This window comes from Arachis stenosperma, chromosome 5, assembly GCF_014773155.1.
Source record: "Arachis stenosperma cultivar V10309 chromosome 5, arast.V10309.gnm1.PFL2, whole genome shotgun sequence".
Taxonomy (NCBI): Eukaryota; Viridiplantae; Streptophyta; class Magnoliopsida; order Fabales; family Fabaceae; genus Arachis; species Arachis stenosperma.
In genome coordinates, this window is record NC_080381.1 from 63,468,038 (window position 1) to 63,483,564 (window position 15,527).

At 37.9% G+C, this 15,527-nt stretch overlaps 1 non-coding gene across 1 annotated transcript; it reads left to right on the plus strand.

The window, feature by feature from the left end:
* The first annotated feature begins 2,024 nt into the window (after positions 1-2,024).
* LOC130983849 (small nucleolar RNA R71) lies at positions 2,025-2,132 on the plus strand. The gene has a single exon (XR_009087821.1). It is a non-coding gene; the product is annotated as a small nucleolar RNA R71 (small nucleolar RNA).
* Positions 2,133-15,527: the final 13,395 nt, after the last annotated feature.

A 15,527-nucleotide genomic window follows, 5' to 3' on the forward strand; every position in this document is an offset into this window, starting at 1 on the left:
CCAGCTTCTTGCTCATTCCTGGCGTTAAACGCCAATCTGGTGCCCCTTTCTGGCGTTAAATGCCCAGAATGGTGCCAGACTGGGCGTTAAATGCCCATTTTGCTATCTTCACTGGCGTTTAAATGCCAGCAAATTTTCCTCCAGGGTGTGCTATTTTTCTTTCTGTTTTTCATTCTGTTTTTGCTTTTTCAATTGATTTTGTGACTTTCCATGATCATCAACCTACAGAAAACCTAAAATAACAAAGGAAAATAGATAAATATAACATTGGGTTGCCTCCCAACAAGCGCTTCTTTAATGTCAGTAGCTTGACAGTGGGCTCTCATGGAGCCTCACAGATGTTCAGAGCAATGTTGGAACCTCCCAACACTAAACTTAAAGTTTGAATGTGGGGGTTCAACACCAAACTTAGAATTTGGTTGTGGCCTTCCAACACCAATCTTAGAGTTTGACTGTGGGGGCTCTGTTTGACTCTGTTTTGAGAGAAGCTCTTCATGCTTCCACTCTATGGTTACAGAGGGATATCCTTGAGCCTTAAACACAAAGGATTCTTCATTCACTTGAATGATCAATTCTCCTCTGTCAACATCAATCACAGCCTTTGCTGTGGGTAGGAAGGGTCTGCCAAGGATGATGGATTCATCCATGCACTTCCCAGTCTCTACGACTATGAAATCAACAGGAAAGTAATGGTCTTCAACCTTTACCAGAACATCCTCTACAAGTCCATAAGCTTGTTTTCTTGAATTGTCTACCATCTCTAGTGAGATTCTTGCAGCTTGTACCTCAAATATCCCTAGCTTCTCCATTACAAAGAGAGGCATAAGGTTTATGCTTGACCCTAGGTCACACAGAGCCTTCTCAAAGGTCATGGTGCCTATGGTACAAGGTATTGAGAACTTCCCAGGGTCCTGTCTCTTTTGAGGTAATCTCTGCCTAGTCAAGTCATCCAGTTCTTTGGTGAGCAAAGAGGGTTCATCCTCCCAAGTCTCATTACCAAATAACTTGTCATTTAGCTTCATGATTGCTCCAAGGTACTTAGCAACTTGCTCTTCAGTGACATCTTCATCCTCTTCAGAGGAAGAATACTCATCAGAGCTCATGAATGGCAGAAGTAAATCCAATGGAATCTCTATGGTCTCAGTGTGAGCCTCAGATTCCCACGGTTCCTCATTAGGGAACTCATTGGAGGCCAATGGACGTCCATTGAGGTCTTCCTCAGTGGCGATCACTGACTCTTCCTTCTCTCCAAATTCGGCCATGTTGATGGCCTTACACTCTCCTTTTGGATTCTCTTTTGTATTGCTTGGAAGAGTACTAGGAGGGAGTTCAGTAACTTTCTTACTCAGCTGACCCACTTGTGCCTCCAAGTTTCTAATGGAGGACCTTGTTTCAGTTATGAAACTTTGAGTGGTTTTGATTAGATCAGACACCATGGTTGCTAAGTCAGAGTGGCTCTGCTTAGAATTTTCTATCTGTTGCTGAGAAGATGATGGAAAAGGCTTGCCATTGCTAAACCTGTTTCTTCCACCATTATTATTGTTGAAACCTTGTTGAGGGCTCTGTTGATCCTTCCATGAGAGATTTGGATGATTTCTCCATGAAGGATTATAGGTGTTTCCATAGGGTTCTCCCATGTAATTCATCTCTTCCATTGAAGGATTCTCAGGATCATAAGCTTCTTCTTCAGATGAAGCGTCCTTAGTACTGCCTGGTGCAACTTGCATTCCAGACAGATTTTGAGAAATCATATTGACTTGCTGAGTCAATATTTTATTCTGAGCCAGTATGGGATTCATAGTATCAATCTCAAGAACTCCTTTCTTCTTATTCGTCCCATTGTTCACAGGATTCCTTTCAGAAGTGTACATGAATTGGTTATTTGCAACCATTTCAATGAATTCTTGAGCTTCTGCAGGCGTCTTCTTCTTCAGATGAAGAGATCCTCCAGCAGAGCTATCCAATGACATCTTGGATAGTTCAGACAGACCATCATAGAAGATACCTATGATGCTCCATTCAGAAAGCATGTCAGAAGGACACTTTCTGATCAATTGTTTGTATCTTTCCCAAGCTTCATAGAGGGATTCACCTTCCTTCTGTCTGAAGGTTTGGACTTCCACTCTAAGCTTACTCAATTTTTGAGGTGGAAAGAACTTTGCCAAGAAGGCATTGACTAGCTTTTCCCAAGAGTTCAGGCTTTCTTTAGGTTGTGAGTCCAACCATATCCTAGCTCTGTCTCTTACAGCAAAAGGGAATAGCATAAGTCTGTAGACCTCAGGGTCAACCCCATTGGTCTTGACAGTGTCACAGATTTGCAAGAACTCAGCTAAAAACTGATGAGGATCTTCCAATGGAAGTCCATGGAACTTGCAATTCTGTTGCATTAGAAAAACTAATTGAGGCTTAAGCTCAAAGTTGTTTGCTCCAATGGCTGGGATAGAGATGCTTCTCCCATAAAGGTCGGGAGTAGGTGCAGTAAAGTCACCCAGCACCTTCCTTGCATTGTTGCCATTGTTGTTATTTTCGGCTGCCATGTCTTCTTCTTGTTTGAAGATTTCTGTTAGGTCCTCTACAGAGAGTTGTGTTTTAGCTTCTCTTAGCTTTCGCTTCAAGGTCCTTTCAGGTTCAGGGTCAGCCTCAACAAGAATGCTTTTGTCTTTACTCTTGCTCATATGAAAGAGAAGAGAACAAGAAAATATGGAATCCTCTATGTCACAGTATAGAGATTCCTTGAGGTGTCAGAGGAAAAGAAAAATAGAAGGAAGAGGTAGAAGAATTCGAACTTATCAAGAAAGATAGAGTTCGAATTGTGCATTGAGGAGGAGTGTTAGTCCATAAATAGAAGGATGTGAGAAGAGGGGAAGAAATTTTCGAAAATTAAAGTTTGGAAAGAAATAAAGTGATTTTGAAATTAGAAATAAAAAGATATGATTGAAAAATTAATTTTGAAAAAAAGATGTGATTGAAAAGACATAGTTTTAAAAAGATATGATTGAGAAGATATGATTTGAAAAATAATTTAAAAAGATTTGATTTTGAAAATTAATGACTTGGCTAACAAGAAATTTAAAAGATATGATTCAGACATTAAACCTTTCTCAACAGAAAAGGCAACATACTTGAAATGTTGAATCAAATCATTAATTATTAGCAAGTATTTTTGAAAATGAAAAGAAATTGATTTTGAAAAGATATGATTGAAAAGATATGATTTGAAAAAGATTTGATTTTGAAAAATTATGAAAACTTGAAAAAAAAATTGAATTAAAAACAAAATCTTCCCTCTTATGCCATCCTGGCGTTAAACCCCCAGAATGGTATACATTCTGGCGTTTAACGCCCAGCTTTTTCTGTGTAATTCCTTTGCTGTATGTTCTGAATCTTCAATTCTCTGTATTATTGACTTGAAAAGACACAAATTAAAATTTTTTTTGAATTTTTAATGATGAGGAATAATCAATTGGCAACTAAAATCAAATAAACAATGCATGCAAGACACCAAACTTAGAAGTTTGTATACTATTGACACTAACAAATTGAAAATGCATATGAGATACAACAAAACACTTAAGACAAGAGAATTTAAAGATCAGAACAAGGAAATCATCAAGAACAACTTGAAGATCAATTAAGACACATGAATGAATTCGAAAAATGCAAGAAGAATAGAAACATGCAATTGACACCAAACTTAAAATGAGACACTAGACTCAACAAGAAACATAAAATATTTTTTGTTTTTATGATTTTATGATTTTTTTGGATTTTTTTTTCGAAAATTATGTGGAAAAGAAAATAAAGAGATTCAAAATTTTTAATAAGAATTCCAGGAATCATGCAATGTTAGTCTAAAGCTTCAGTCTAAAAAGATTAGACATGGCTAGCCAAGCTTCAGCAGGACATTACATTCAAGAGCTAAATTGATGAGAATCAATCAGCTTTGGTGATGATGAAAACATCACCTTGAAACACTAGAATTCATTCTTAAAAATTCTGAAGAAAAATACCTAATCTAAGCAACAAGATGAACCGTTAGTTGTCTAAACTCGAACAATCCCCGGCAACGGCGCCAAAAACTTGGTGCACGAAATTGTGATCATCAATGGCACCATCAACATGGTACGCTCAATTGCAATCTCAACTCTTTATCACAACTTCGCACAACTAACCAGCAAGTGCACTGGGTCGTCCAAGTAATAAACCTTACGCGAGTAAGGGTGACGTTAGGATTTTTGCAAGTAAAAAATTTCATAAAAACAGTCGCGTTGTAGATATAGTCTCTAAACCGACAGAAATCCCTTCGTACAAAGTCTTGGTTGTCACAAGTAACAAACCCCTTTAAAATTGATAACCGAGTATTAAACCTCGGGTAGTCTTCTCAAGGAATTGCAGGAAGGTATGTTCTTATTATTGGCTATGAAAAAGATAAAATTGGGGTTTTGAGAATAAGGAATAAATATGGCAAATAATTTAAATGACAATTAAAATAAATAAATACTGTAAAACAAATCCTTTGGCAAGGTACGAGAAATTGGAAATCCAGACTTAGTTATTCTTATCCATAATAATGAAAGTTGAATCTTAATTCCACTTAGTCGACCTTTGCTAAAGCAAAGGAAAGTCAAGGGACTAATTAATTGGCCTTCGAATCCTATTTATTTCCTAATAAAAGGTTGGGATTATTGAAGTTCACTTCAATTAACAAAGATAACAGTTATCAATTATGTTGAACTACGATAACTCCTGAGTTACTGATTTCTTAACCAAGACCAAAAGGAAAGGAAATTAAAGCTGCTGGAATAAAAATACTTTTAGATAGGAAGCAATAATCATGTAAATAAAAGAAAGCAATATTAAACTGAAATACCTCAAATAACATTAATTTAAAAGAGTAATCTGTAACATGGAAGAGTTCATAAATTAAATTGGGATAAATAAAAATAAAGAACCTGTGATTGAGAGTCACTCCTAAAACTAAGAGAAGTCCTAAATCCTAATCCTAAGAGAGAGAGAGGAGAGAACCTCTCTCAAAACTAGATCTAAATCATGGAAAGTGAATTATTAGAACCTCCTCATGAATGGATGCATTCCCCCCACTTTATAGCCTCTAATCTGTGTTCTCTGGGCCGAAAACTGGGTCAGAAACAGCCCAGAAATCACTTCCAGTGCTTTCTGGTCCGTACAGGTCGCGGAAAAGTGACGCGGCCGCATAGCTCACGCGGTCGCGCGGGTTTCATTCCTGCCAGGTCACGCATCCGCGTGACTCACGTGTTCGCGTCGCCTGGCGTCGGGGCAGCTATGACAAATTATATATCAAATTGAAGCCCCGGACGTTAGCTTTCCAACACAACTAGAACCGCGTCGTTTGGACCTCTGTAGCTAAAGTTATAGTCGTTTGAGTGCGAAGAGGTCAGGCTGGACAGCTTAGTAGTTTCTCCAACTTATTGTATTCCTTCTACTTTTGCATGCTTCCTTTCCATCCTCTAAGTCATTCCTGCCCTATAATCTCTGAAAACACTTAACACACATATCAAGGCATCTAATGGTAATAAGAGAGGATTAATATTAGCAAGTGTAAGTCCAAAGAAACATGTTTTCAATCAAAGCACAAAATTAGGAAGGAAAATGTAAATCATGCAAATATTATGAATAAGTGGGTAAAAAGTAGATAAAAACCACTCAATTGAGCACAAGATAAACCATGAAATATGGGTTTATCAACCTCCCCACACTTAAACATTAGCATGTCCTCATGCTAAGCTCAAGAGAAACTATAAAGATGAAGAGGAATGATAGAATGTATGAGATGCAACCTATGAATGCAACTAAATGAAAAATGTTTCTACTTACTTGGTTAAAAGCAAATAAATCCCCAAGAATAAATATGAACCCGATTTCACTAATTCAAATCATAAAAATGAAGTACAAATAGACTTGTAGAAGAAAATAGCTCATGAAAGCCGGGAACAAAGAATCGAGCATCGAACCCTCACTTACTAGTGTATATCACTCTAATCACTCAAGTGTTTTAGGTTCGATTCTCTCAATTCTCTACTAACCTTGCTTTCTAAGGCTTGCTCTTCATCTAACAATCAACATAAATTTAATGCATAAATACACATATCAAGAGGTCTTTTAAGGGTTGTAATGGGGTTAGGGTCAAGGTTGGATTGTATTTGGTCAAGTGGACTAAAATCTGAATCCTTAATTAACTTAAATTTTCCCACCTAACTTAAACAATCCATGTAATCATAATACAACATCTAACCATCCATTAACCATGTTTTCCACATATTCATGCATTCTAATTTCAAGTATAACTCATATGCATTGCTTTCACCACTTATTTTGGGGCATTTTGTCCCCTTTCACTTATTTTGCTCTTTCTTTTCTTTTCTTTTCTTTTTTTTTTTCAATGCATATGATTAATTTATTGAATGCATGAACATGTCCTAAACATTTCTTTCAGAAATTTCTAACATACTCAATTCTCAAACCAGATGTTTCCAAACCCACTTTTTCCCACACTTAATTCATAAGCATTCTCACTAATCTAAGCTAACCAAGGATTTAAATTAAGGACATTATTGTTTTTCGCTTAGAGTTAATGATGTGCTAAAGTAAAGAATAAAAGGGTAAAATAGGCTCAACATTGGTTTGCAAGGGATATTGAAAGGTAAGGCCATATAGGTATGTAAGCTCAGTGAAACAAAGGCCTCAATCATGTAAGTGCATGCATACATCAAATAATGGAAATATAGAATTAAGCAAGACAGAGATCACAATTTTAGAGAGAAAAACACACACCAAAAATAAAATATTGGTTGATAAAATACAACCAATCAAATAGGCTCAAAATCTCACTGGTTTTGTGTGTTCGAGCTTTAAACCATGTTCCAAAATAATATTTCTTTCATACAAGTTTTTCCAAAAGTTTTATTCAAATTAGTGAAAAAAATTTCTTGAAAAAGAAAATATTACTTTAACCAAATGGTAAAATATGCACAAAAAGAAACAAGCATGCAAATGCAACAATGAAAAACAAAAATTGGTGTTGAGAAGGGGCTAACTAACCCGTGGAGATCGGTATTGACCTCCCCACACTTAAAGATTACACCGTCCTCGGTGCATGCTGAGAAGTACAGGTGGGCGGGTGTTGTGATTCCTCAGCTGTTGCTCGTTGTAGAAGCTTTCTCCTTACCCGTTCTGGTGGCCAGCCTGAAAAAGGGAGAAGAGAAAGGGATATGAAGTCAAAGGTGTAGAGTAAAGAGGAGGGCGGTACGAGTGAATAGCATGACAAGTAAGGAAAATAGTGAATGGAAGACATGGTCGCGATTCCATGTGATCAGTTCATCAATGGAAATATAGCAAGGCATGGGGAGTATTGGATGCAAGATGTTTATTAGCATGTCGGCAAGGGCATGAGTAGCATAGATCAAGCATCAAAAGCTTTAATGTATTGTTAGTCGTAAGAAACTAACAATAACGTTTGTAATGACAATTATATTTAATTAATAAAATATAAAAAGGGTTTTGTGAAAAGCAAGCATTTATAGTAGAAGATTAAAAGAAATCTTTAAAAATAGTGCACAATGCCATACGGGCGTTTTCACAAACACATAGCATGCATGGTAAATAAGCTATTTGAAAGTATTAAATTGAACATGCAAGCAACCCTTTAAAAATTAATATAATTGTCAAACAATTCCTTTAATAATCCATAAGCAAGATATGGTAAATAATTACCCAAATAAATTTCTAACACCAATGAAAATAATGCAATGAATGAAAGTATGCAAATGAATTAAATGAAAGATAAGAAGAATGAGAAGGGAAAGAAGGGAAGAGGAAGTAAATAAGAAAGGGGGGAGGAAAAATTAGTATTGGGGAAGAAAAGATAAAATATTTTGGCATATAAGGTTAAGGTGTGCGACGCTGGCGACGCGGTCGCGTGGGTGACGCGGCCGCGTGGTGCGCAATAAGGTCAAGCGACGCGGACGCGTGGGTCATGCGATCGCGTGACTCGATTTGTGCTAGTGGCGCGAGTGCAGCCTCGCGCTCGCACAACTCTCTGTTCAAAATCTTATTAGTGCCAAATTTTAAGTGACGCGATCGCATGGGGCATGCGATCGCGTGAGTGGGCTTTAAAGGAATATGACGCGATCGCGTGGGTCACGCGACCGCGTGGAAAGAATTATGCGTTCAGCACCAATCCAGCACCACTCTCGCATAACTTTCGGGTGTGCACCACTTTGACATCGAAATCTTGGTCACGCGGCCGCGTGGGTCACGCGGTCGCGTGGGAGGCCATTATTCCCATGCGACGCGGACGCGTCAGCGACGCGGTCGCCTGGGTTGATTTGTGCCATTGGCACACCTCCAGCCACGCTCCAGCGTGACTCTCTGTTCGTTTTTATTTTTCTCTTCTCCCCTTGCGATGCGGACGCGTCGTTGATGCGGTCGCGTCGCGTAGCAAAATTTTTTTTTAAACTGAAATGCAGAATGCAGTGTTAGTATGAATGTGATGCAAAACTCCAGGTTCAATATAATAGAATAAAATAAAACTCAAAAGCAAATAAAACTAAATAAAAATGAAAAATGAACGATCATACCATGGTGGATTGTCTCCCACCTAGCACTTTTGGTTATAGTCCTTAAGTTGGACATTTGATGAGATTCCTGCTATGGTGGCTTATGCTTGTACTGATCCAGGAATCCCCACCAATGTTTGTATTTCTAGTAGCCTCCGGGGTCCCAAACTAAGCATGTAAAGCCCTTAAGAAGCTTCAAACAGATTCTTAGGCTCCCGGGGTAATAAATGCCAGAACAGATTCCAGGATCCCAAACTTTACTTTTACACCCGTTTTTGTTTCGATCTGCATTTTTCTGGCCGGGTGAAAGGTGATCTGAATTCTCGCTGCAGTGACCAAATAGCTTCCTAGACCCATTCAATTGAGCTTTATACCAACCTTTGCGTTTGAACTTAAAGCTTCCAACCATGATGAACCTTGCAGGACAATTCTTACCAATGGCCATCTTCCTCTTACTCTTAATGTCACAAAGAGCTCTAAGTTGACCATCCGTCTCCAGTAGCCCATATTCAAGTGGAATTAGAAAGCTAAGGGATATGAATTTTACCCACTTGAATTTTGTGAAGGATGATGGCAACTCAGGGGGAGGTATTTTTAATGAAATTGCAAACTCCACTCCCTTGTGCTCTTTTCTGATAATTACCACCTCTTTGCAAGCTTCTTCAATTTCAACCTCTTCCTCTTGGTAGCTTTCCAAGGGCATAGGAGGTTGTGCTTCTTCTTCTTGAATCTCCATCTCTTGATCAACCTCTTCCAAGTCTTCAACTGTGATATGCCTTGGAGGTTGTACGCCCTCCTCGGCATCAATTTCAAACGTCTTGGAAGGGGGTTCTATGACTGGACTTTCCCATGGAGGTTCTGCATCTCCTAAGTCTTCAACCACTTCTTCTTCTTCTTGAACAATGACAGCTTCTTCTACTTGTTCTAGTACGAATTCATTCTCTGTCTTGTTCACTGGGGTTTCTGGTATCTCCTTCATGATATGCTCTTCACTAGACTGTCCACATGAAGCTGTGGCTGATCCTTGTATATTTGAGCGTCGAGAAGCTAATTGACTCATTATTGCTTGCCCCAATTGATGCATGGTTGCCTGACATCGATCCACTGTTTCCTCGAGACGATCCTTTGTCTCTTGACGCACTCGGCTTTCATAAATAGGATCATAGTGCTCTTGGATTGATGGATATGGAGATGGTGAATATTGACGTGGTGGTTTTTGTGAGTAATTGGGTTGGAATTGGGGTGGTTTTATATATGGTTCATATGGCTCATAAGGTGGTTGGTATGGTGGTTGAGTGTTAGGGTCATATGGAGGTGAATGGCGGCAAGGGGCTTGTGAGTTTGGTGGTCCAAAGTTATGTTGAGGAGGGGATTCATAGGCGAATGGTGGTGGTTGTTGATAATCAAAAGAGTGCTCACCATAGCCATTGCCTTGATATGCATCACAGGATGGTTGTTGATAGTCCATTGGAGGCGGTTGTTGCCATGAGAGTTGAGTAAATCCTTGTGGCTCCTCCCATCTTTGATTCTTCCAACCTTGATGCCTGTTCTCATTATAGTTTCCATTCCTAACAACAACATTGGAATCAAACTTGAAACCAGAGGGGTGAGAATTCATAGTAATTAATAAAAATTAAAAACAAAAATAAATAAACAAGCAAAATAATTTTTTTTAATATTTACAATAACCAATAATAAGGCACACGTTTGCAATTCCCCGGCAATGGCGCCATTTTGACGTTAAGATTTTTGCCATTAAAGAATTTCATAAAAACAGTCGCGTTGTAGATATAGTCTCTAAATCGACAGAAATCCCTTCGTACAAAGTTTTGGTTGTCACAAGTAACAAACCCTTTTAAAATTGATAACCGAGTATTAAACCTCGGGTTGTCTTCTCAAGGAATTGCAGGGAGGTATGTTCTTATTATTGGCTATGAAAAAGATAAAATTGGGGTTTTGAGAATGAGGAATAAATATGGCAAATAATTTAAATGACAATTAAAATAAATAAATACTGTAAACCAAATCTTTGGCAAGGTACGAGAAATTGGAAATCCAGACTTAGTTATTCTTATCAATAATAATGAAAGTTGAATCTTAATTCCACTTAGTCGACCTTTGCTAAAGCAAAGGAAAGTCAAGGGACTAATTAATTGGCCTTCGAATCCTATTTATTTCCTAAGAAAAGGTTGGGATTATTGAAGTTCAGTTCAATTAGCAAAGATAACAGTTATCAATTATGTTGAACTAAGATAACTCCTGAGTTATTGATTTCTTAACCAAGACCAAAAGGAAAGGAAATTAAAGCTGCTGGAATAAAAATGCTTTTAGATGGGAAGCAATAATCATGTAAATAAAAGAAAGCAATATTAAACTGAAATACCTCAAATAACATTAATTTAAAAGAGTAATCTGTAACATGGAAGAGTTCATAAATTAAATTGGGATAAATAAAAATAGAGAACTTGTGATTGAGAGTCACTCTTAAAACTAAGAGAAGTCCTAAATCCTAATCCTAAGAGAGAGAGAGGAGAGAACCTCTCTCAAAACTAGATCTAAATCATGGAAAGTGAATTATTAGAACCTCCTCATGAATGGATGCATTCCCCCACTTTATAGCCTCTAATCTTTGTTCTCTGGGCCGAAAACTGGGTCAGAAACAGCCCAGAAATCACTTCCAGCGCTTTCTGGTCCGTACAGGTCACGGAAAAGTGACGCGGCCGCATGGCTCACGTGGCCGCGCGGGTTGCGTTCCTGCCAAGTCACGCATCCGCGTGACTCACGCGTTCGCATCGCCTGGCGTCGAGGCAGCGATGGCAAATTATATATCAAATCGAATCCCCGGACGTTAGCCTTCCAACGCAACTGGAACCGCGTCGTTTGGACTTCTGTAGCTAAAGTTATAGCCGTTTGAGTGCGAAGAGGTCAGGCAAGACAGCTTAGCAGTTTCTCCAACTTATTGTATTCCTTCTACTTTTGCATGCTTCCTTTCCATCTTCTAAGTCATTCCTGCCCTATAATCTCTGAAAACACTTAACACACATATCAAGGCATCTAATGGTAATAAGAGAGGATTAATATTAGCAAGTATAAGTCCAAAGAAATATGTTTTCAATCAAAGCACATAATTAGGAAGGAAAATGTAAATCATGCAAATAGTATGAATAAGTTGGTAAAGAGTAGATAAAAACCACTCAATTGAGCACAAGATAAACCATGAAATATGGGTTTATCAAAGGGTCGAACCCACGGAGATTGTTGGTATGAAGCAAGCTATGGTCATCTTGTAAATCTCAGTCAGGCGGATTCAAATGGTTTTGGAGGATTAATGACTAAAAGATAAATAAAGATAGAGATACTTATGTAATTCGTTGGTGAGAATTTCAGATAAGCGTACGGAGATGCTTTGTCTCTCTGCTTTCATATTGTCTTCATCCAATCCTTCTTACTCCTTTCCATGACAAGCTGTATGTTGTGCATCACCGTTGTCAATGGCTACAGTCCCGTACTCTCAGTGAAAATGTTCAGCGCGCTCTGTCACAGCACGGCTATTTATCTGTCGGTTCTCGATCATGTCGGAATAGAATCCAGTGATTCTTTTGCGTCTGTCACTAACGCCCCACAATCACGAGTTTGAAGCTCGTCACAGTCATTCAATCATTGAATCCTACTCAGAATACCACAGACAAGGTTTAGACCTTCCGGATTCTCAAGAATGCCGCCATCAATTCTAGTTTATACCACGAAAATTCTGATTAAGGAATCCAAGAGATAAATATTCAAGCCTTGTTTGCTTGTAGAACGGAAGTGGTTGTCAGGCACGCGTTCATAAGTGAGAATGATGATGAGCATCACATAATCATCACATTCATCATGTTCTTGGGTGCGAATGAATATATTAGAACAAGAATAAACTGAATTGAATAGAAGAACAATATTAATTGCATTAAAACTCGAGGTACAGCAGAGCTCCACACCTTAATCTATGGTGTGTAGAAACTCCACCGTTGAAAATACATAAGAACAAGGTCTAGGCATGGCCGAGAAGCCAGCCTCCAATGATCTAAGAACTAGATGTCCAAAGATGATCAAAAGATCTAAAGTGATCTAAAGATTGAAAGATTACTAATACAATAGTGAAAGGTCTTATTTGTAGATAACTAGTAGCTTAGGGTTTACAAAGATGAGTAAATGACATAAAAATCCACTTCCGGGCCCACTTGGTGTGTGCTTGGGCTGAGCATTGAAGCTTTCATGTGTAGAGACTTTTCTTGGATTAAATGCCAGCTTTTGAGCCAGTTTGGGCGTTTAACTCCCATTCTTGTGCCAGTTCCGGCGTTAAACGCCAGAATTCTTGAGCTAACATGGAACGCCTGTTTATGCCATCAAATCTCGGGCAAAGAATGGACTATTAAAGATTGCTGGAAAGACCAGGATGTCTACTTTCCAACGCAATTGAGAGCGCGACAATTAGGCTTCTGTAGCTCTAGAAAATCCACTTCGAGTGCATGGAGGTCAGAATCCAACAGCATCTGCAGTTCTTTTCAGCCTCTGAATCAGATTTTTGCTCGGGTCCCTCAATTTCAGCCAGAAAATATCTGAAATCACAGAAAAATACACAAACTCATAGTAAATTCCAGAAAAGTGAATTTTAACTAAAAACTAATAAAAATATAATAAAAATATACTAAAAATAATGCCAAAGAGCGTATAAATTATCCGCTCATCATTTAGCATGAGGACATGCTAAGGTTTAAGTGTGGGGAGGTTGATAAACCTCTATTTCATGGTTTATCTTGTACTCAATTAAGTGGTTTTTATCAACTCTTTACCCACTTATTCATACTATTTGCATGGTTTTACTTTTTCCTTCCGGATTTTGTGATATGATTGAAAACATGCTTCTTTGGACATTAAATTTGCTATGTTTAAATCTCTCTTATTACCATTCGATGCCGTGATATGTGTGTTAAAGTGATTTCGGAGATTACAGGTCAGGAATGGCTTAGAGGATGGAAAGGAAGCATGCAAAAGTGGAAGGAATACAAGAAACTGAAAGAACTGCCAAAGCTGTCAGCCTGACCTCTTCGCACTCAAACGGTCATAACTTGAGCTACAAAGGTCCAAATTATGCGGTTTTAGTTGCGTTAGAAAGATAACGTCTGGGACTTCGATTTGATATATAAGTTGTCATAGTGGCCATATATCTAGGTGATGCGAATGCGTGCTCCACGCGGACGTGTCGCATTGATGAAAATCTGCGTGTTTAATTTCATAACCAGTGAATTCTGGGTTATTTTCGACCCAGGTCTCAGCCCAAGAAAAAACATATTAGAGGCTATAAAGTGGGAGAATGCATCCATTCAGAAGGGAACAACTCATAATTCACTTTTCAAAATTTAGATGTAGTTTTTAGAGAGAGAGGTTCTCTCCTCTCTCTTAGGTTTTAGGAATTATGATTTATCTTAGTTTTAGGATTTAGGATTATTTCTTCTTCAATCACAGGTTCAATGATCCTTTTACTTATTTTCTCAATTTGGTTAGAAAGCTTGATTAGAGAATAGTAGAGTGAATTACCCTATACACTTGAGAGACTAGAGTGATATACACTACCAGTAAGGGTTCAATGCTTGATTCTATGTTCTCTGCTTTCATGAGCTATCTTCTTACAAGTTTACTTATCTTTTATTGCGTAATTTGAATTAGTGGAATTTGATTTATATTTGTCTTGGAGAACTTATTTACTTTTAACCAAGTAGGTAGAAATATTTTGCATGTAGTTGCATTCACATAGATAGGTTGCATTGCATACTCTCTATCATTCCTATTCACTCCTTTATAGTTTCTCTTGAGTTTAGCATGAGAATATGCTAATGTTTAAGTGTGGGGAGGTTGATAAACTTCTATTTCATGGTTTATCTTGTGCTTAATTGAGTGATTTTTATCAACTCTTTACCCACTTATTCATACTATTTGAATAATTTTACTTTTTCCTTCCGGATTTTGTGCTATGATTGAAAACATGCTTCTTTGGACTTTAAATTTGCTATATTTAAATCTCTCTTATTACCATTCGATGTCGTGATATGTGTGTTAAGTGATTTTGGAGATTACAGGGCAGGAATGGCTTAGAGGATGGAAAGGAAGCATGCAAAAGTGGAAGGAGTACAAGAAACTGAAGGAATTGCCAAAGCTGTCAGCCTGACCTCTTCGCACTCAAACGGTCATAACTTCAGCAACAGAGGTCCAAATGATGCCGTTCTAGTTTTGTTGGAAAGCTAACGTCCGGGGCTTCGATTTGATATATAATTTATCTAGTGGCCGTACCGCTAGACGACGCAAACCTGTGCTACACGCGGACGCATCGCTGTGATGAAAATCTACGTGTTTGATTTCATATCCAGCGAATTCTGGGCTGTTTTTGACCCAATTCTAGGCCCAGAAAACACATATTAGAGGCTATAAAGTGGGGGAATACATCCATTCATAATTCACTTGTCATAACTTAGATGTAGTTTTTAGAAAGAGAAGTTCTCTCCTCTCTCTTATGTTTTAGGAATTATGATTTATCTTAGTTTTAGGATTTAGGATTATTTCTTCTTCAATCACAGGTTCAATGATCCTTTTACTTATTTTCTCAATTTGGTTAGAAAGCATGCACTACAAGAAAAAGGTGCATTTGTAACAAAAAATAGTGTTACAAAACGTCGATATTTTGACACAAAAGTTTTTTGTAACAAAAAAAGGGTCCATTGCAGTAAGTCCCGTTACAAAAAGTTTTTGTAACGAAAAATGAAACTGTTACAATTCAATAGCATATTTTGTAACAATTTTTTCTGATACAAAAAACCAGAAACCGTTACAAAAGTGGTAACAAATTTCGATCTTGAAGGTATTTTTCGTGATAGTCAATTTTTTTTCTATCAAAAAAAT